General features: G+C 38.7%; 1 long non-coding RNA gene across 5 annotated transcripts in view; it reads right to left on the reverse strand.

The window, feature by feature from the left end:
• Positions 1-16,024, reverse strand: part of LOC128082350 (uncharacterized) — a 52,533-nt gene extending 36,509 nt beyond the window's left edge. For all 5 annotated transcript variants that reach the window (XR_008207622.1, XR_008207623.1, XR_008207620.1 and 2 more), the window contains exons 1-3: positions 15,892-16,024; positions 7,779-7,923; positions 2,686-2,788 (exon numbers count right to left, since the gene is read on the reverse strand). This is a non-coding gene — a long non-coding RNA (uncharacterized LOC128082350). The remainder of the gene's footprint in view (positions 1-2,685; positions 2,789-7,778; positions 7,924-15,891) is intronic.
• Between the last annotated feature and the right edge of the window lie 6,804 nt (positions 16,025-22,828).

A 22,828-nucleotide genomic window follows, 5' to 3' on the forward strand; every position in this document is an offset into this window, starting at 1 on the left:
CATTTCCTAGAACGCTGTTTTAAATTGCACCTTTGGAGCAAGGGAACATCTTTTTTTTCCCAAGATCATCTTCAGTTGAGCTGCCAACAAAACATTTATTTGCAACCAATTAAAATACAAATATACACTGCTGACTTCACGCCCACACATACTTTGCTCACAACTTGCAGGAATGTGTGTCAGCTCTTCTTAAAATGGATTTCCTTTCTTTCCCAGCTGCTTTGACAGAAGACCTTCTGATGTCCCACAGACCACAGCCTGAGAAACAGCCTGGCAGCCAGGCTATAGGGATACCTCGTTTATCAGTTATTTGATTCATTGGATTCAGACTGATTCCTGGCTTCATGGCTTTTTGATTTAGCTTCTGTTTCTAGCATCTGTAGTGGATTCTTTTATGTACAATCACCTAAAACCATGTCTTGTACACAGGAACAAAAGCAGCGATTTGATAGTGCGGTGTTCATTTTGGCAATGTACTTTATCAAAGATGTATTTTGCCTGCAGCAAAATGAGCTGTCAGCTGTTACAGTGAGCTGTCACATATTCACATTTTAATATGAAAAATAATTATTCCTCCGTTTCTATTAAACAGCTACCTATTCTTCAGGCTGGAAATTGGAACTGCTTTCACAGAGTATCCACAGCTCACTACTGAAATGATTAAATGGGTCGAGTGTAACACTGTAAATATGATCAAGGCAAAAAGCCAGTCAATAAAACTGGCGGTTTTATCCTAATAAACAGAGAGGCCTTTACCATTTCTATGTGGCGGACAGTAAATTGTTCAGCTGTACACAACAACTTCAGGACATCTGGCCACTTAACCAATGAATCCGAGGTCCAAATTGCCAGATGACCCATAAGTGAAATAATGACTGGTCTGACTCATTTATAGTGAAGTCCCCGCACGCAATTCTGACATCAGTGGTCAAAACTAAATTAACGTGACTGCAAGTGCTGGTCTTACTACATCCCCAGCACCTGCCTCAAGATACAGCTGGGAGCACCAAGAGTAGCAGTGGTACCAGCTGGGACACAGACACAAAAGAGCCAAGATAGGGTGGCTGCCTACTGTTCTGCTCTGTAACAAAGTTGTGGCTTACCTGTATCCTAATTTAGGATGAAGAATGAGTAAACATACAGTGCAGTCATCACTTGGTACTGCCTCTATGTAAAACCATGATTCTTTGCTTCAGTCAACCCAAAAGTAGCTTCAGCCCAGGCTGAAACATCAACGAAGCTATACAACTAACCCAGCCATCTCCTCCCCCTGCAAGCCCTTCTGTGAGACCTCAGGTAGTCACACACACACAGAAATCACCTTGCTTTATCAAACACACAAAACTAACTTTTGTTGCAATAGTTCAGGGCTTAAAAATAGACTTGATGTATGGATTTTCTGTTTTATAGGCAGAGCTAAGGTTCAATATATTGATTTGAGCTGTAAGGCTTACTTCATTCAGGGTGCAATCAAAGCATGTGGATTTCTACAACCTCAGGTGCACAGTTTTGACCAGACTGGAGTTGTAGAAGTTGTGAGACAAGCCTGCATGAGCATGTTAGTGGGCAATGCTGACCTGCATGCTTTCATTCCTACAACGATCCCATGTCTTGTGCTGTTAGTGAATTAATTTCCTCCAGGATAGCTCTAGAGAGCAGTTAAGAGATACCTTCTAATGAAGTAACTGCCCTCACTGCCATTTTATCAAGACTTAGCATCACTCCTTCCTATGTAGTGAGCTTAACGCAGGTATCTTCACTATCTCACAAGAACGGCAGCAGTGGACTTGGAAGGCCAAGAAGCTTTGGTGATTCTCCTCCCCTGCCTGTACTGTCAGGGTCAATTACAAGGAGGCTAGGCTAGGCATACACAATGATAGGAAGTTGTTACCAGCTTATCAGTTTCATTACAGTAGTAAGTTGTCAGCAACCCGCAGGCACCCTCAGACTACAGAGGGCTTCCAAAATGCAGGAATGGAGCATTAACCCATCACACAAAGAAGGAAAATAAGATAAGGACATAACAAATCAGGGCTAAAAATGGATAAGACACCAAATATCCCTCTTTTCAAGGTGAATTTCTCCTTCTACGGAAATGGACAACCATCCATCATCTACCATTTTGCTTATGCTTGTTCAGTTGCAGAAAAATCTATCTAAAGAAGTGAAACACCACCTCCAATAAATGAGATAGCTGTTAAGTGAGAACACTAGATTCACAGAGGCTTCATGGCAAATGCCTTAGGACTGATCTGTTCAAGCTGGAATGGAAAACAATTTTTTTTTTTCCTTCCCACAGGGCATAAGTCTTCCCTGTCTCTCTGTTGTGCTAGTGAAAGCAAATTTCACCAGAAACTGAATCCATTTACAAATATTTTGATAGATTGAGACAGCTGCTCAGGAAAAAAGAAAGATTAAACACATGCAGTTAAGATATAGTGTCACACAAACAGCTGTTGCAGAGACCCACAGCCTATGTGGAATTCATTTTATTTATGCCTTTTAAAGATTATGTGGGTTTTCCTGTAAAATAAAACAAAGTGAACACTATTTTTGTTGGTAATAAATTAAAGAAAAATCTCAGATAATTAATCCCCCAAAATGCACAGTCGACTTTTTTTTAACTTGTTTTGGCAGGAAGACAGACATGCAGAATGTACTAGCACTGCTCTTGTATATACTCACATCTCATTCTGTAGATCTGGTTGGCAAATCCTTCTGAGGCTCTCAGTTTCTGACTGGAGCAGGTCATTATGTGTGCACCTCAATCCATCACTTCCAAAGCATCCTGTGAAGAAATTGCCATTAGAAGCCAGTGTAGCGAAACAAACTATCTTCTATCTAAAAGCATGACTTGCATTTTTGTACCACATCTCATTTTTTTTATTCGTAACATTACCTATCTATCTGTATAGTTGCTTTCTGTAGCAGCAGAGATTGTGCTGTATCTATTTTTACTGCACCAATTACTGCTATTTTAAGACTGTATAGAAATGTCTACAAATAAAGAATAGCTGAAAGTTCCTGGTGCTTTCCCTTGCAACTGTCATTAGAACCTCACAATTATAAAAGCCCATACCTATAGCAGTTATAATTGATTATGTTTCAAATTATGGACACCTGAACAGTGCAGTACTCATAATGTTTCAAATACCAGAATCAGTCTACAAACAAAGAGCAACAGATTTCAGATGCAGCTGAAGTTGCACTGAGTTTTCAGTTGCACTGAGTGACACAAATGGACAAATGGCTTCTCCATAAATGCCACCATTTACTATACCTCTCCTGTCCAGGCTCCATAGTGAGTAATCACTATCAGCACAAAACTGTGATGCTTTACTGCATATATACATTACATTTTCTTACCTTTACAGAACTTGAGATACATATTTTGACACACAAATGCACATGCTTAATTCATCACTCAAAAAAAAAAAAAAAAAAAAAAGTGAAGGAAAATAACTCTATTGTATGTATGTATCACTGAGAGTTCAAACAATCTTCTTTTCATGTGATAAGGCCACAGCAAACAGGGAAAAACAAGCTAGTTCAATAGGATCACAACTTAAACAGAAAATGCAGGGTGCTCAGATTACAACAGTGAAGTAGCTGTGCATGGCCAGAGCTGCATTTCATGTGAGCAGCTCTGTGGGACACAACGGGTGAACAGGAAGGCTCTCTCAGAGCCCTTCACCCGTTGACACCTGCCTGGTGGCAGCTGGAAATGGGGCAGGACAAAGTAGGGTCCTGCAGTGCTGAACAGGATGCTCGTCTTCAGACAGTCAGTACTACAGGATGTCTTTGCTCTTTTGAATGTAAGACGCCATGCAGCACCCAGCATGAGTGCATGAAGAATTTAGTGGTGAAGAATTTAGCCTAGCTTGAAGGCAAATCTCACAAGAGTAACAGTGCCAAGAGTTTTTAAAAAGTAAGTTTTTTGCCCCCTGACAAAAATCTGATAATAAAAATAACCTATAAATGCCCTATTCAGATGTATAAGGAGTCTCTTAATGTCTGTTGTTCTCCAAGAGCTTTTCTTGTCAAATTCTACTTTGCAGCTAATGAAAAAAAATATCTCCAGTGTTTCGTAATGACAGAACATAGCTAGTTTAATGCTGCTGAGGATTAAGGAGGCCTTGAACACAGCAACGTTTGTTGTTTGCCACATCAGAAAACAAATGCCAAACCACTTCATTCAGGGTCTCTATTCATCAATCTCTTTAAAAAAAAAAAAAAAAAAGGAGCAAAACATCAGGACTAGAAATAACACTGTGTGGAACAATATTCTCAGCACTAGCGCCAGCTCACTGGGGAGCTGCTGCTTGTGAAGCAGTGTTACCATCATGCACAGCTCAGGGACTATTTAGCCATGTTTTCTTCTACTTCGAAAGTTAAATGGAGAGTGGAGAGCAGCTAAGGTCATCTTTAAGAAATCTGTAGGGTTGGTCATTGACAGCTAGATTATCTCTTTGTATTATTTTTCTTTTGAAATTTTCTCATTTGATAACATAATGCACTTTGCATTTGCTGAGGTCAGTGGGAGTCTGAGCTCCGATTAAAAAGCTTTTTTTGCTTGGAGTCAAAAGACAAAAAGCACCTACAGTTTCACACGGGACTGTAGGAAAACATATCACAGCATGGACAAGAAAGAGGACAATTCCTAATTATGTAGGCAGGACACTGCCACGTCAGCACTTACAGGGCTCTGGTGCATGGTGGGGATCAGACACGCTGAGAGCAGCTAGCCTGTGAGTTGCAAGCCACAGCTCACCATCCAGCCTCTTAAAGGGAAAATACTGTGACTTCCAGTCCTACTGAAACAGTTGCAAAATTATTTTGTAATAAAGACATTTTTCTGAGCTGTAGAAATAATTTTGTATCACTTTCTTTAGAAATATTAAGTGTGTCTTTTACCACAGAACTTCCACATCATAAAATATTTTCAAACTTTACAAAGAACCTTATGCTATTGCTAATTAAGGTGAAAAGTTTTGGGAGATTCGGAGAGAAAAAAAAAACCACCACCTTTACTCACAAAACTTGATAACAACACCTAATGTGTTGGAGAGAATAGTGATTACACCACTCTGCTATAATATAGTCTATAACATATAGTCTCATGGCTCTCCTCTGCTGTGTTTTGTATAACCCATGAACCCAACAAAGCAGAGATAAAGAAATAACTCAAAGGTTGGACTCACATGACTCGTATTTAAATAAAAAAGATTTTAAATAATGGTTTTCAGACAAACAAGAGAAACACTGTATTTCTTGTAATATTCCAGCTGTGACCTCCTTAGAACTTCATTATATATATATATTCATTCATATATTCATTATATATATATATTATATATATCCATTCTCTCCAATTAGTCCATACATTAACTGTTCAGATTCACTTGATTTCAATTTATGAATTATCTCTTCAGCATTAAAATAATGTATTTTATGTGTTAGATGGGTACCGAATAAGTTATATTCATAAATTACATGCTTCAGGATCAAAAAGTATTCCAGTGAGTTTGCAAATACCTTAGTGCAGGATCACCAGTCCCCTGCAGGCTTTTGCTGCGACAGGGCAGATCCTGTCAGTGAAACAGGATTTCTGTATCTTTCAACTCTTTTCACTGTTACTGACTATTAAACATTTTGAAATTCCTGTAACTATCTCTCCTGCTGCTCACTCTGCAAGAGGCTCAGAAGGAGTTTCTTAACTACCTCTATTTTTTTCTTCTTTTTTTTTTTCTTTTTTTTTCTTTTAAACTAAGAGTGGTGTTACCAGTTCTAATCTAGAAAACTTTACATGAACGGTCAAGCAGACTACAGTTTTTTTTGTTTCATTTTCCGTCAATGTCTTTTCAGCTTTGTTGTGACAAATAGACAACTTGTGAAAGATCAATCAAATATACCCGTATTGTTATTTTGTCAGAATATACCTACAAACACACAAATTACTTTTTCTGGAAAAAGAACATAGTTGAGGGGCAGATCACAAGACAGAACCACAATTGGAACAGTGATATTTTTATGAAATCCAAAGAAGCAAGGTGTGCTGTTGATTCTCATAAGTCTCACTGACTTCATTTGCAGAGCCCCCTCAACTCATGGGTCTCTTTATCCCCTTTGGAACCCTCCTTTGGAGTTTGGGCACAGCTGTTCCAGAACAAATGACTCTAAGCACCCTGAGACAACTAAGTGGTGGCAAACTTCCAAACACATACAGGATTTTTTAGAAGCACACAAATGGAGCCAGTTTCCATTGCCCTAAACATAGCATAGTATTTCACATAAGGGCAAAGCAGACTGAAAACGAAATCAGGATTAGAACAATGATGTGTTAATGTTGTTATGTTCTTTGTATCAGTCTAAATGCTTTTAAGAGAAGAGAAAAGCCTTCCCATAAACAAATACATTTTTTTTCCAATCTATTGAATTGCGTGAGAAAAGAGAAAAATGGATGGCAAAAAATGGATTTGAAAAACATTATGACATTCCTGATATAAGCCATCTAATGAATATTTGAGAATCTCTACCTTTTACTAGAGATCCATTTTGTCAGCAAGCCTGAATAGTTGTCCTTAACCTTCTCCTTATCGGAAGAAACAAGCAAAGCGACCTCATTGAAAATTTCTTTCCATGCACTATTTTCATCTGCATCCTCCTAAACTCATCTCTCTCAACTGCAAAGAAACAAAGAAACTGAAGAGTTGCTTTAATGAGTGGGTGAAAAACAAAATGCAACCATTTTAATCTATACAACGCACTAACAGCAATCACATGATAAAGACCTTTGTTTCTATGAACACACAATTGTGTGGTGACAGAAGCAGTGTATTGCCAAAGCTGTGATGGCACTGACAGCCATGTGAGGGGCACAAAAGCAGGAATGCTTTTCCTATGAGAGACCTTGACGGTACTGCTCAGGAGCCTACAGCTTTGAGTACCATGAGAAACAGCTTGCTGCTTTTCTGTGCAGCAAAAATATTCATGGCTACCAGCTGCTGCTTCAGCACTTGCCAAAGATATCAGCCTCACTGTTTAGGCAAGATGCTGGAAGTGCCACAGTAAACTGTTCAATTGCCTCTCTGAGCTGATTTTGGCTGAATACATAAAAAACATAACTATGTTTAAACAAGTCAGTTTTGATGCAGAATCATTGGCCTGGCTACACATCTGTTATTTCTCCTGTGTTTAGCACAACAGAGAAGGTTACACTTTAGGTAGTTCACCGTCTAAAACCCTCTAAACCCCTTATGTGGCTTGATAATAGGATTGAGCTGAACTTTAATTGTTCAAGATATACTCATCCACTCATAGTAAACACTAAAAGCTGATTTGAAGTAAATATTTGTAACGCTGAGAAAGCAAGTGTGGATAATTTCTCTTCAGCAATGGTGTTTTATTTGTGAATGGGAGTGAGCTATCTCCCCTGTGGACAGGCTGGGCCCTGCTCCTGCCTGGCTCCACGTGTGGTACTGCAAAGAACCCTTCCACTTTTCTGAACCACTCACATCACTGATGTAGTCCCCAAGGGGCTCTGGTAGCACTGAATGCATATCCTCACAGTTGTTGTGGTCTTTGATTTACGTACCTCCATATGTAAGTGCTTGGTTCAAAGAAGAATTTAGGAAGCCAAATAACAGGTGACAAAATCAATGAGGAAGCTACACCAACATGCTGGTGTCTTCATATCTAACTACCTGAAACACAGATCTTAATTTTTTTTACTAGTTATTCTATTTTGCACATTCATGCTGAGAAAAAATTACACTCACCGGCATCTGTGTTTAAAAGCAACTCCGCACATACAACTGTGACTCCAGAAGGGAAGCAGCAAGCACTTCTGATGTGGTAGAGAGAAATGGGCCCTCATGGTCCATTTCCATCTGCAGTTCTATATGAGGTTCAGAATCCTTTGTCCTGCAGATAACCAAGAAAAGAGTAGCAAATGAGAAAGAAATTACATGTCACAACAAACAGGAAGATTCTGTTCTCAAAGTTCAGATTAGAATCCAACTTTGCGCAAAGTTAAGCGACATTCAGCTCTGGAGTATTCTTCAAGGACAAATCCGGGAAAAAGGGAGAATAAAAGATTTCATTCTGCGTGTCCACTGCATGAAAAATCTCTTCAACACACAACGTGAAAAGCTTTATATTTTAGAAATCTATCGACCAGGCCTAGTGAGCATTGAAGTTAACAGAAAGCCTCCCACAGGTTTTACTGGGCTTTGGTTTAAGTGATGTGTTTTAATTCTTTTTTTTTTTTCATATGATAGTAAATTACAGAAGTTCTCCTTGCTCTGTTCCCTTCTACACTGCAGGCATCATACACAGAAGCATTTCTCCATCTTCCTCAATGTTTGTGTTTAATGGTGGCTCCATTAAACCCTCCTGGATGTTGCTGCTCAGAAGGATTTAATGAATCATAGAATCACCAAGGATCATGGAAAAGATCGATCTTTAGCCCTGGTAGCATTTTAAAATAGCATTTATGTAAAGAATTTATGCCAAATTGGTCTTATGTATTGTGTGAGAAAGTAGGAGTAATAACAATAATAACCAGAGAGCAAAACTTCTTTAAACACTAAGGCAGGCAGGTAATGCTACTCATAGTCAAGAGAAGTGAAAATACAATACTGAATCGTCATCATCTCTCATATTATCATTTTCACAGTTAAAATTCAGAAACAAAAAAGCCATTTTTTTTCTGACTTTATCACAACAGAAATTATAAACACCAAGTGTGATATTTAATGTTTTTTATTTAAGTTTTAGTGAATATCAGAACCAATAAATATCGGCAGTGTGCAACAATCCAGCCCCAACCTTTCCAAACTTCTTTGTAATACCCTAGGGGCTAGGACTCTTAAATGTATGTAATCAAACACTTTAAAGGCCAAAACCCAAAGCTTCGGTGATTAAATACCCCCGTTATCCCTGGGAGAAGCATTCAACATATGCTTCCTCCATGGCATTATAGATTAATTTTATTTCATCACATCCGTAGCATGTTTTATTACTTCTAAGCAGCATTCCCTAATGTATACAATTATCAGACAGAGTCTCTGAAAATGAGAACTGATATTTGGTGGGAAGAGATGTCAGAAAGACCATTTACTGTTTTAAAATGCAGTAGATGGATGACCAGTGAACTTATCCATTCCAAGGCAATTTTCTTGCTTTACTACTGAAAGGTTTCATTCCCTTGCATAAGATGTTCACTGAAAGAAATGGAGGTAGTTCTTTATGATGATGCATTAGAAGAACCTTTTTTTTTTTTTCCTTTAAATATTTGGGCATTAACAGTTTTCTAAATCAGAGAAAATCAAAGCTCTTCTCTCTGTCATGGTTCCTGGGAGGAGGCAGAGGCAATTCATTTGTTTTCTTGCTGTCAAAAACTTTAGTATGATTAAAACATAAAAACAAGCTTAGAGTAGTCCTAGAAAGCATGTCCACTCTCATTAGCATTAGAAACATTGTTCAGATTAAACATCTTTAAGAGTCCTTATGCAGCTCTTTCCAATCAGGCTTTCAGTGGTCTTTTGTCAGCATCATGGGACATGCTACTATTTCTATTCCATGCTCTGACCATTTTCAAAACCCTCCTGCCAAATCTCTGTTGCTTTAAATTCATCCCTATCCAACTGCTCAACCAAATGCTGTCTACTCTCTCCTGCTCCATCTCATCTGCCACTGTATCCACACTTCTTCCTCCTGCTTAGGGCTGTTGCCACAGCTGTTCATGCAGCCAAAGAGAAGCATCACTGAATTTTGCAAAAGAATGTGCAGCCCCTTGGTTTGTGAAGAGACTCTCCACATCATTTCTTTTCCACCACCTTCACTCTAGGCTTTTTAAATGGGAGGGGGGATCTGGGCAAGCATGCAGGGAGAAGCTTGAGCAAAGAAGCCCTTTCATGTAAATAAAACTTCTAGATGCTTGTTTATAAACTATATAAGCTAGTATAACTATATAAAGCAACTATAAATTGCTTTATGATAAAGAAATTGTTGGATAGAATTTAGTGAAATTTTGAACAATGTTTTAGAAAACAGAAGCCAATTAACCCTGTGCCATGTGTAGTTGCAGTCTCAGTTTTAATGCTTTATTCACACACCATGGCAGCAGAAAGTAGTACATATATATATATTTTTAAAAATTATCATATCAGGTGTTCTCATAAATCTGGATTATTAGGCTACCTAGTTAATGGCACGGTTTATATCCCTTAAAAGTCTGAGCATCTGCTAGGTGCTTGTGGATTTATTCACAGGCTACCACAATGAGGCAGTAGTAAGTTGCGGTAAATGCACTATTTACAGCACAACTGATGCTGAAGTGCTAATTAGTGCTAATTTGACTTGGCCCATTTTGGACCTCTGGCAATAACAGCTCTTCGAAAGCAAGCAGATCGGGCATACCTAAGGAAAAATTCTCTCTGTTGCTCTATCTGTTATGATATTTTTAATGCAAGATGCAAAGAAATTTAAAATGCCTGTTTTCCTAAAGTGTTAGCCAAGGACAGTTGCTACTGCAGATTTACTTCTAAGAGAAAACATTAAATGCATTTGTCTTAACTAGGATTATTAGAAGTGTTAGAGAAGAAAGAAGCTGGGGATGAAATACGTCACTGAATATTGGTTCATCTGTTAAGTTATGTACTCATCTGAAAGTTTATTTTTAAAAAAAAACCAAAAACACCCTTCAACCTTCCTCCCCCCCCCAAAAAAAAACAAAAAACAAACAAACAAACAAAAAAAACACCTTTTTTTTTTTTTTTTTTTTCTTTTTTTTTTTTTTTTAAGAGAAGCAGAAGCTGTTTCCTAAAGAGAGTCAGCAACAGAAGAAGCCAATTTCTCAGCTTTCATTGACTGCCTTTGGGGCCCTGATAACTGTAGATAAGTGTACTTTCCCCCATTTTCACTAGATGAATCAGACTAGTGAAGAAAAACAGCTTAGAACTTCAGTAGGTTCATCCTTTGAGAAATATGATGCAGTAAACTGTCTTGATCAAAAATATTTTTCTAGTGGGACAAGCTACATAATTAGGTTCCTTACAAAAGAGAACTTTGAAGCTACACTTTGCCTCCAAATACTTATCATTTGACCTAGAAGGCAGTAAGTGAAAAATTCTGAACAAATAAATAAAAAAAAAAAGCTGACACTTTTCTGGGTAGTAAAGCTTTCGTATGTTAGCAGAAGGTTTGATTCTCACTGCCTTTGATAGCTGGATGAATGACAGGCAAAGTAAAGCACTACTCAGAGAATGAGTGTTGCAGAATGTGTCCTGTGGAACCATTACTCAAAAGAGGAGAGTAACTGCTTCAGCAATCTCTCAGATGAATGGAATACTGGGCAAAGACTGATGGATATTTTCTATAAATTATACTCTAATAATAATAATAATAATAATACAATATTTAAATACTTAATCCAATTTCAGATTTATTAGTTGCATTGTGCTTTGTCTCTTCTTATAAAATAAGGAATAAGCAAAATATTAGATATTTCTGGTAACTACTCAACTGAGGAAATTACTGCTACTGAAAAATGAGCAGTACCAGCACCTTTATGGGAGAGGAAAATAAAAGAAAGATCACAAGAAGATGCCTGCCAACTTCTGATGTTAAAAGCAGGAAAAAGAAGCTGTGAATTAAAAGCCTGCAGATCCTACAGGTGGGAAGATAAGTATACAGTAAATGAATGCAGATGTAATTTAAAAGAATATGGAACAAAATTAAGAATTACATAAGGCTGCTACTTTGCTCTCAGTGACACCAAAATACTGCTAAATTCTTTTCACTGATATATTTGAAGTGAAGCAAACTTTTGAAGTTTTGATTTTAAATGTGCAGGTGTGAAGATTCAGGTACAGCAAACATGGTTGTTCACAAGCACCTGAGAGCAACAGAAAGGCAACATACTTTAGAAAACTTTCACAAAACGCCCTCATATTGTCTACTTGTAATATTTCTAATCGTATAGTGGCGTTAGAAGTCTTCTTGTGCAAAGTAACACTGCAGTACTTCTGAAAGTCCCCATTTAGCACCAAAAGAAAAAGGGTGATTTTAATTTGCAAAGCTCCCGTTGTGACTATTAGTAGCACCGGGGCACTGCAATCCTCTCAGCAGCAGGGGGCTCTTGGAAGTGTGAAATTTGTTCACTGACTTCCCAGGAAAAACATTCTAAAGGTGCTCTCTGCAAAAGATTGTTAAAGGTGTTTGTCCCCGCACTGCAACCAAGGCACCTTCAGATCAGAGCTGGACAACATGCACTGGATCAGTTTCTGATTATCAAAAAAAATCATTTGCTTTGCACTACTTCAATGAGCAGAGCCATTCTGCGTGCATCAGAGCTCATACATTTGTGTTTTAACCAGATAATTCAGAGAACTACTACTTTTAACAAGGGCTAAAGTTTTGCTTCAAGAACCTACATTAGCAACATAAAACAAGTTTACTGTGGAGATATCTGTGCCAAGAAAGGTAAGTCTTAATGCCCTTTCTGCTTTTCCCCACCACAGCTATTCTTTAGCAGGTAACATCTACTTCCAGCATTGCTGACACAAAACAGCACAGCTACTGAATATGTGTGCAAACCACATACGCTGACAAAGCTGAATGCAGCGTAGTTAGACAAGTAGTTGTCACAGATGATCAAGAACTATGGGCAGCTTAATTCAGACAAGTCAAATACTGCTTTAAAACCGTCCCAACTGAAAACAGAAGTTTAGAACAGGCAGATATCATTCACAAAGAAAAAGAATTGGACATGGGGGATATTTTGTTAAAGGAATTTTAGAAGAGGCAATAAACTTAGTTAGGCGTAAGAATATTATTTTTCAAGTAGAAGCTGAGCAGAAACTCAGGCCCATCATGTGCAGCAATACAGTTACATCTGTGACCAGCAGTTTTCATTAATTTTTGTTGTTGCTGTTTTTTTGTTTGTTTGTTGTTTTTTGTTATTCAAACTATGATCATAGTTTTAATGCACTTAGGGTAAAATTTAATACTCTGTTATTTATACTCTGTTATGTAATACTCTGTTATGCATGAACTGTTAAATCCCGGTTTGTTGAGGTGTTACATGTTACATCTCTTAGAGGATGAATTCCACTATGGTCAAGTATCACCCTTTGTTCACACAGCTCATATTGATTAGCCCTGAAAACTGGGTACTTCTAATACACAAGAAAAAGCATTTCTAGATGTAAAACCCTGTCACAGTTTCAGATAGGAATTATTTATGTTTTTTAAAAGTCTTTGAATTCCTATTAAGTGCAGGTGGTTTGTTTGGTATTTTTTGGTTGCTGTTATTTCTGCAGAAGATTAAACAGGCATAAGGATGTGTTTCACTCCAGTTGCAACTGTAAACCTGTGGCAGAAGTTGTTTTCCATTGACATGTTCAAAAAGAATTTTGCTTCAGTAAGTATTAAAGAATTGGTTCTTAATAGGTCCACAACAGAATTAACTGAATAAAGATTTCTGATGCAAAACATACTCTCAAAATTTCCAGTAATAGGCTCATGCACTACCAAGGTTCCACCTGAAACAAAAGAGTTACTCTGTGCATTCCAGCAGCAAGGCAGCAGCAGCACAAGCTGGGGGCTAAGCATATTTACTTACACTGGGGAAAAAAAGATCTTAACAGAATAAAAATATTGTTAAATAATTTTAAGCTAAACATCTTGTGCTTGGATTTTTAAAGAGCTAAGAGTGTGTCAGATGGGGGATAATCCATCGTGATACAATTAAAGTGCAGCTTGAGGATGACCTGCCTCCACATCTCACCCACTAGAGCAACTTTTATTTTAAGCTGTCCCCTCTGTTTGCTTCTCAAATGCTTTTGAAGGAGGAAAGCCAAAAGTTCTTGACAGTGCTATTAAGGCAAGTAACGTGTGCTTTCTGCTCTCTTTTCCTCATACCAGTAGCCTGTCTCATCTCTGAAATACACTTTCACACAGAGACAAGCAGTTTTGGTGCTCTCTTCTCATGGAAATACCTGCAACTGCACCCCCACAAATACAGCTATTTGATCTCCACAAAATGATGCACCAGGTCTGTCCACATTGTGAGACAAAGTGAAACAACACTGCTGTGTTAGCATAATCCTAATCCAGTTCTCCCATAACCAGTTGGGTGAGCATGATATTAAGTATGTGGCAAGCTGACTGTGGCTACGTGGTTGTTGAAAGCTCAAACAAATCTTAGGCAGATTTTACACAAAGCTAAATAGTTATTCCATAGCTTTGGTAATTATAGAACATCCTAAGCTGAAAGAGACCCACAAGGATCATCAAATGCATAGGCCTAATTTACTAATACACATGAGAATATCTTAGTATGGTCATTATCTACAATATGAGATTACTTACTCAAAAAGAAAAGACTAGTAGATTTTAACAAGAAGTTGGAATGTTCTTCCAAAGCAAAGAAGAGCTTGCACCATGGGTGCAGACAACACTGGTACCAGGTAGAAGGCTGTAGTTAAACTCCTGAGTTTTGATCCATTTCTCTGCTCTGACTCTCATTTCCTATGTCTTTTTGGGGAGATGTCTCATACGCTGTCCACTTCCTTCTTTCCTAGTTCGCTTACTCATATTAGTAGATCCACAAATCAGAAATGTTTTCTCTAACACCACTGTAGTCTCTTTTATCTGGAACCTGAAGATCACCTCAGATACACATTGATATGGAGGAGCAGAGACTATAATGGAAGTTGCTGACTGAACAAATAACAAAATGTCAAAAGTTGTAAATACAGTCTGTTAATGAAGAAAACTCCTCCCAAACAGTCACATACACAGGAATGTATAAAATATCTTTCACGCCATTAGAAAAGTTCTCATTCAGATAACTTTGATGGAGGGGAGTGGGGAAGAAGATCTCCCTTACAATCTTAACTATACTGTGATTCTGTAACTGTCACAGTATCATACATACTTGTTAAGCTTAAATGGATCATTTCCCAGTCAGATCAGAGAATTTTCTTTTAGCTCCATGTGTAATTCTTTAAATAATTACACATGCAATAAATTAGTGAAAAATCAAAGAAACTCCCTGCACTTAGACTACCAGCTTAATTTGGCATGCTCTGCTGCACGCTTCTAAATGCTCAAAGTCTTTCAGGCCCTGCTTAAACCAACAGCCTCCTCACTGTGCAAATAGTCTTTATAAAAAAAATAGCAAATTAAATTTGGCACTTAGTGAGGTGTGAAATTCTTAAGCTGTTTCGTTTTTTTTTTAAAGAAAAAGAGAGAGAGAGAGAGAGAGAGAGAGAGATTGGGGGTCTGCCTCTGTCTTGCCTCCAGGAACATGCTTCTGTCTGGAAAGTGAAACTCACTAACAATCGTCAAGTTAGGTGGGAAACAAATGCTGCTATAAATTCCCCCTGCTCTGTGTAGAAGCCATAGTAAGTTTTTTTAAATGTTATTTTAAAATCCTCTCATTATGCAGCATGCAGTGATTAAGCTGAGCTGTTTCTGCTTGTCGTCTTCCTTGAGCAGAGTCAGTTTTCTTGGGTGCTTCAGCTGACTTTCTCTTTTTATGGATAAACACAGAAGGAAAGGGGTGGAAGTCTCTCATTCATAACATGGTAGCACAGTGTAACTTGGAAATATGAATGTGCAGAACTTGTTTTGTTCTGCTTAAAATAAAAAAAAAAAAGTGCAGTATAAAAACTGAAATGATTAAAGCTTATTTGTCATCAAATCTAACAAAAATATTTAATATCGTGAACATTTAAACAACTTCATACATGAAGCAGGACCATTTTCAGGGCAGAAGTTTTTAGTGTGTTCTGAACTGCAATGATTAACATTTCAAATCTGTGTGAATCTCCCCCGAGCTAACGGAATCAGCTCTCTGTCTGTACAATGTTTTCTACTTACAGGAGATAAGGATCTGAGGACCAGACGTGCTTGGCATGGCCATTTCTGAAGGAGCTTAACAGTGCAGTATCACTTAAATAATGAAGCACCCATCTGGAAGAAGATTGCTCAGGTTGGCTAAGTTTGTGCAAGGTCAGTTCAGCCTGAAAATTAAGGCAGAAGTTTACAGGGCAAGGAGCAGAACCAACTAATATATCTTGGGGACTGTTTTGCATGTACAAAGTCTTTCTTTCAAAATAATTTTCTATTTTGTAAATATAGAAGGGAGCACAGTTATTCCTGTCCTCAGACATGTTTTCTGAAACACTTCATTATTTAATGCACATCTATTCTAAAATACATATTTTTAAGAAAGGTAAGCGCACCACAGTACAGTGCAAAGTAAAATGTATACGTATCTTTTCGCAGATCTGCTTTGCTACTGTGCTTTGCAGATTATTGGTCAGTCTTAACAAAGAACAATCCCACAAAGCTAGAAAAATTAGTTAAGAATTAAGTTCAGAAAATATGTTTAGTGCTTTCAGTAATTTTCACAGAATGACAATAGCTGTTCAGTACAAACTCTGGTGTACATTAATCGCAATGTATATTATATATATTATGTAGCATAATACATACCTTTATCATCTCGCTTTTCAGAAAATATGACAACCTTGATGGGAAGAAATTCAAGCTGAAATCTTATAATAAAAAAAAAAGACATTTTTACAAACTCAGGCTAACACAGAAATGAGACAAACATACTGAACGACCGTTTTTATCTCAATATTCTATATACTTAAATGACATTGGTGGTCTACACTTTGAAAAAGGAACAATAACTTTTCTCGTTCTAACAGTTATACAAAATTGCCTTTCTTCTGCAGCTATCCACATCCCAGAGCTTTAACTGCAGTAGTCTTTGCCTCTGAGTCTTTGGTGTTTAAAAAAGGCATTCAAACTCTCAAGCACTTTTTGCAATTTAGCTTATTCTCTATTGTTTGAACATTTCCACTTCAACACCATTTTGTGCTGCTTTAGTGTTTTTTTTCCTACTCCTTTTGGCAATCATTGATTTTCCATTAATACTTCTGACAGAGCATGAACCAGCTGTTATGTTTCACAAAGTGATTCAGAAAGGAGTGCTCACCCTCAGATGGATGCACATACAAACACTGAACTATCAGCAGGAGTACCACTCTCTCTCCCCCGTTCTTTTCTCCTTCTAGTTTGTTCCTTTTTGAAGGGATACTGTTAAGTAGCTACCTGAGGGAAGGGGTCAGAAAACACCATCACAAGTTGGCTGTACTTAGATTCCCCCTCTGATGGTCCTCCATTGCCATACCTGCAGATATCAGAGCTTCATTGCTTAGCTCTTCTGAATGGTGCTGGCTCTTTGTACAGAGTGGCCTACTGCCTTAGTCACCACAAATCATGCTGTCTAGCCTTGCTGTTTCTTGGCATCCATTCCCTAGGGCTTTTTCCTGGAGTGATTGAATAATCAGAGGAAAATCCTAACAGATACACAAGTGTACAGAGTAACTGGTACAGCGTACAGGTAAGTGTACACTGTAGAGGTATATTGTCATGGTTTTCTATGTGTATTCTATATCATGACATCATGCACGGAACTGACAGAACTGAGACAGCTGCTAAGGGAGAACCATGGGAAAACTGCAGGAACGATAGTCCCCAGAATGCTGTAGTCTTTCTTAAGTGGTTTCCAGGAATCACAGAATGGCCTGGATGGAAAAGGACCACAATGCTCATGTAGTTTCAATCCCCCTGCTATGTGCAGGGTCGCCAACCACCGGACCAGGCTGCCCAGAGCCACATCCAGCCTGGCCTTGAATGCCTCCAGGGATGGGGCATCCACAGCCTCCTTGGGCAACCTGTTCCAGTGCCTCACCACCCTCTGTGTGAAAAACTTCCTCCTAATATCTAACCTAAACATCCCCTGTCTCAGTTTAAAGCTATTCCCCCTTGTCCTGTCAACCCTCATAAACAGCTGTTCCCCCTCCTCTTTATACACTCCCTTCAAGCACTGGAAGGACACAATGAGGTCTCCTTGGAGACTTCTCCTAGCTAAACAAGCCCAGTTCCCTCAACCTTTCCTCATAGGAGAGGTGCTCCAGCCCTCTGAAGGAGGGAGAGACAAAGTGAGTTAATGACAGAAGGATGCCCCTTTTTGGCTCCACCCACCAAGCCTTGCAGTACAGTTAGGAGACATTTCCTTTCTCATTTCTTTGGTTTATTAATCTTGATTTCTTTTGTATTGTATTATATCACAATATTTTACCTTTTCTAGTAAATTATTTTATCTCAGTCAAGCTCGTCCTTCTCACTTCTCTGCCAGTTTCCCATGAGGGGAGGGCCAATCCTCCCATCACATGACAAAAGACTCTCAATCTACTACATACATACACATAAGTCTACACAGAAATCAGAAACAGGATAAATATTCGCCTTTCTTGGCTTCTCCTATTATTCTCATATTGCTATCACATGAGAATAGTCAGCTTGTTTTAGGTCCAATATACTGAAATATGAAGATAACATCTGAATGTTTCATTAAAGCTAAAGGTCTTTTTGATGAGCTACCTGGACACTTTTAAAAATATTCTTCATTTTAAGAGCTAGTATTTTTTTTTTTTTAAAGATGAAAGCATATCTGATATGATAGTACAACTCCCATACAGAGACAAGTAACACCCCACAACTCAAACATTTTCTGAATCACAATCTGGAAGTGTCTCATCACTGTGTGCTTGGTTGTTTATCTCAGAGTACGCACAGAGAACTATTCAAGGTGCTTTTTTTCCTGTGGGGCTCAAGAGCATCCTATATGGCTTACCACCAAATAGATGTTACTTATTCAACATGTTACCATGGAGAGGAGCCACTTCATGCTTTGCTCACGTTGCACTCCTTCACTTGTTTTTCTACCTTGAAAGCAAGGACATTGTACTCTTCTATACGTGGAAATCATGAAGCACATTCACTTCAACATCACTTCTGCTGCAATGTTCAGAGCAGCAAGCATCTGCTGTCAGATCAGTTTGTACTAACATTTGTGTTCCTTCTTGCCTCTAACTTGGTCAGTCACTGAATAAAACTGTTATTCTGCTTTCTCAACAAACAACCTCTATCAGCAAGTTTATTGACTTACGTCTGTCCTCATAGCAAAGCAATAAAAAACAGCTAGAAAATCACAGGAACAGGATGATGTCCCTTTTGAAAAGAGGTGACACAATACATAGATTCAGGCATTTGCACAAAGGTCCACCAGCAATCCCACTTCTGAGCACTGGAAGCTCTGTGATGGCTTTGCAGCCCTGGGGTCTCCCTTCTTCCCAGAGGCAGCTGGGGACTAGAAACCTCAGGAGAGAAAAGATCACTTCAATCGGCATGGAAGCTGAGCTCCTAGCCTATCTACCTCAACTGCACTGTGGAAATACATTATTTCAGAGAGGGGTTCTGGGGATCTGAGAGCTTCAGGTGCTCCCAAGTGGCCTTCAGTTCTCATTCAGACTCCAGGTGGCTGCCTTCACCTCACCTCATCCTGCCATACACTTTTGCTAATAGACATTGAGGTTCCCTGAGATGTATGTCTTAATACTCCAATTGAGCTGCCCAGGGCAGCTCACTACCCTAATTCTATTTCAAGCTACCATCAGTCTGCATCCCAGCAGGTAAATATTCAGGACTTTTATTCTAGCTGCTAGAATTCAAACTAATAATGGAAAGAGCCCAAAAGTACAAGAATCCATACGCCCCAGGATCAATCATATAATGTCAATTTCCTAACACAGTTCCATCCCCACAGAACTGCAGGAATGACCATACTTTCTTGGTTTATCTTGCTTGAAAGATTAACTTCATTGTAGAGATGAATACCCTGTAAACGTAATTAGTTTGCAGACCTTGCACAGGCTTCTCCACAGAACAACCAGTGACCTGAAACTGAAAATTGAGGGGTTTTACATGTTCCTTACCTTCTAAGACTTCAAGAACACTACTTGGGCTGCCTTGTCCTTACCGTCCACATGAAAATCCCTAGGACAAGAACTCAGATCTGCTGTTAAATGCTGGCAGCCACAGAGCAGACAAACTCCTCTTGTCTGCAGCAACACCAGAAAACTGCAGTAATGCCACGTGGATCCAGAAGTCATCTTAGCTTCCAGCAGACACCAAAGACATGGACCTCTTCTTGACACCTTTATCTTCTGTGCTTTGCCAGGAATCTCACTGCTCATTTGTTCTGCTGAGGACTGGGAAGTTAGTGCAAGAAGAGTGCACTCTTGCAGTGGACTCTTAGTGGAGAGAGTGCAGAGTGAGCAGAGGGTGGATGCTAGGGTGGTGAGGGGACAAAGACCTGTCTCAATGGGAAAGCATGCTGAACAGCTGCTGTTACCACAGAGATGCTGCCAGTTCTGTTGTTCCATCTACTTCCTGAAAAAGAAAAGCTGGTTGTTGATGTTTCCAAAAGTTCTGCTTAGGGAAGAGCTAATACAGCGAAGTACAGCATGTGCAGACCAAATAGCTGTGGCAGTGGAGACGAAGGAGGTAACAATCACTTTTTTTTTTCCCTTTTTCTTTTTCCCTCCTCTGAAGCATATCTAACAGTAAGTAATTCTAAATGTAGGAGTGAAATAAGCCCATCTGGTCTGGTGTCAGGTGTGATAGCCTGCTCTAGCCAAGGATCTCTCGTGTATTGCCTACGTATTTAATCACTGTTAACCTAGGACGTGAGAAGTAAAGAGAGACAGATTCAGTACCCTGCAGTTGCAGCCAATGCAAGAGTCAGGAACAGCACCTAAACATCCTGAAAGCCAGGCAGAGTACTTCCCTACTGCAGGAAGCCTCTGATTTTGTCAAACTTGTCCACACTTGAACAATCACCTTTGGCAATCTCAAAAAATAATTTTAAAATGCTCTCTTCAATATCATCATTGAATTCAAACTGTAATATTTCCTTTAAAAATTCAGTCTTTCTCCTTTCTACCTCTAATTTTCTGGACTGCATCCATACTATGGAGCAGAATTGTGCTTCATGCAATCATCCAGAGATTTCCCAGAAATTTGCTTTCTGATTTGGTTGAAAATGCCTCAGCAACAGCTTTTTGCACCACATTTTGCACATAGCTGGTTTTTCTATTAACACACCCTATGAAATGCAATATTGCAATTGTTTTACTTGTTTGTCACACCACAGAATGTCGTGGTATTGGGTGCTGTACATAAGTTCAGGTAAAAAGACCATTTTCTGTGCAAAATAAATAATATTTTAGTAGAAGATTAAAAATAATAAAAAATACTGAAGTGAGTAAAAAGGCGAGGTTGAAATGAATATTTGTTTTACTGCAAGAATGATTCTATAATTCTCTAGCAAAGGAAAGAAATATCAGCTCTTGTGAAAATCCATAGCTTTCCAGACCGTTATTTATATACATGTTTTTTATGTCAGGTGACCTCTCTGTCCCATCTTTTACTCTTTGGTAAAATGGAAATATTTCTTAAGATAACTCCTTCAAGAAACATGATTAAATGTTTCTGGTGCTTCACAATTATTTTATTTGATAGTATGGATGCAGAATACTATTGCTAAAGACAAACTGTGCAGTATTTATATCTGTTAAGGTATTGACTAATCTCATCTTTCCTGCTTTTAAAGTTCTAACTAAGCAATGCTTAATGAAATTTGCTAGACTAACTGCTCGTGTTGTCTCTGCTGGTAACGCAAAAGCAAACGACTGTAAGTACGGTACCCTGAAGGCAGACATTAGGAGTTTCTCTCTTGAATCCAGCAGAGAAGTTTCTTGCATCTCCGTTGAATGCCATCATGCTGTGATTAGTTAATCATTAAGTACATAGTGCTTTTAATTAACTGCCAACTCTGCTTGGGCATCTGTTCTGAAAATCACATCCGATCATGCTTTTCCCAGTCTGTGGCTATGGAGCTCTTGAATAATACAGTTGTTGCTCCATTCTCTAGCTCTTTCTGTCACTAGATAGATCGAGTCCAAAGCATCCTACATGAAATGAAATATAAATGATTTGCTTTTCCAAGGGAATAAAATTAAATAAAAAGTCAATAGGTAATAAATGCTACTATAAAAAGCAGATGGGGCCAATTATCATTTTTTCTTCTGGATGAAAGAAGAATATTTTTATATTTCACTCCCAGCACTAGGAGGGCTAGCTATATTTATAAACATTAATCTTTAACTGTAGAAAATAATTTTTTTCATTTTATAAGGATGGACTGACAACATATATGAAAGATTTAGCAAAATATTTCATTTGTCTTGGAAGAAAGATAGATATTGCAAACTTTTCCCTGCAACAAAACACCGAGACATGGCTGTGTTGCATTTTGCTCCTCAGCCCAGACATGAGGTGCTGGATCCCTTCAAAGCTCTGTCCTGCACCTGAACAGTCTGACCTGCGAGTCACTGACAGAGCACGCGCTTCACGGTACAAGAGGTAGCTGTGCCACTACGTGCCTGATTGATTATCACAAATAGCACTAGGATCGCAGGCAATAGTATCAGCCAGCACTCTCACAGACCACCTGAGAGAAACTTGGTCACACTGCTGGTGTGTGTGTGTGTGTGTGTGTTTGTGTGTGTGTGTGTGTGTGTGTGTGAAAGTTCCTGGATGTCTGGTAACACGACTAGAAAAAGCCAGAAGAGTGGCCACATGCTTCTCTTTCTACTGAACATTTCTCAGACAAGGACATGCAAAAACCCTACATTTGGTACAGGACCAGTGGCAACTTCCCTGCTTCTGCTCCCAAACCAGCAGGTGCCAACTTATATTCTCCATCTCCATCTGGTATTTTTCAGGTATGATTCTGGGCTAGTGAAAAGGTAAAATTTGTAAAGTACTCTTTATTTCTATATAGAAATATATGTCAAGGAGAGAACATTATTTATCAAGTACCAGGAGTGGAGAG

The sequence above is a fragment of the Tympanuchus pallidicinctus genome, unplaced genomic scaffold, assembly GCF_026119805.1.
Source record: "Tympanuchus pallidicinctus isolate F22 unplaced genomic scaffold, pur_lepc_1.0 scaffold22, whole genome shotgun sequence".
Taxonomy (NCBI): Eukaryota; Metazoa; Chordata; class Aves; order Galliformes; family Phasianidae; genus Tympanuchus; species Tympanuchus pallidicinctus.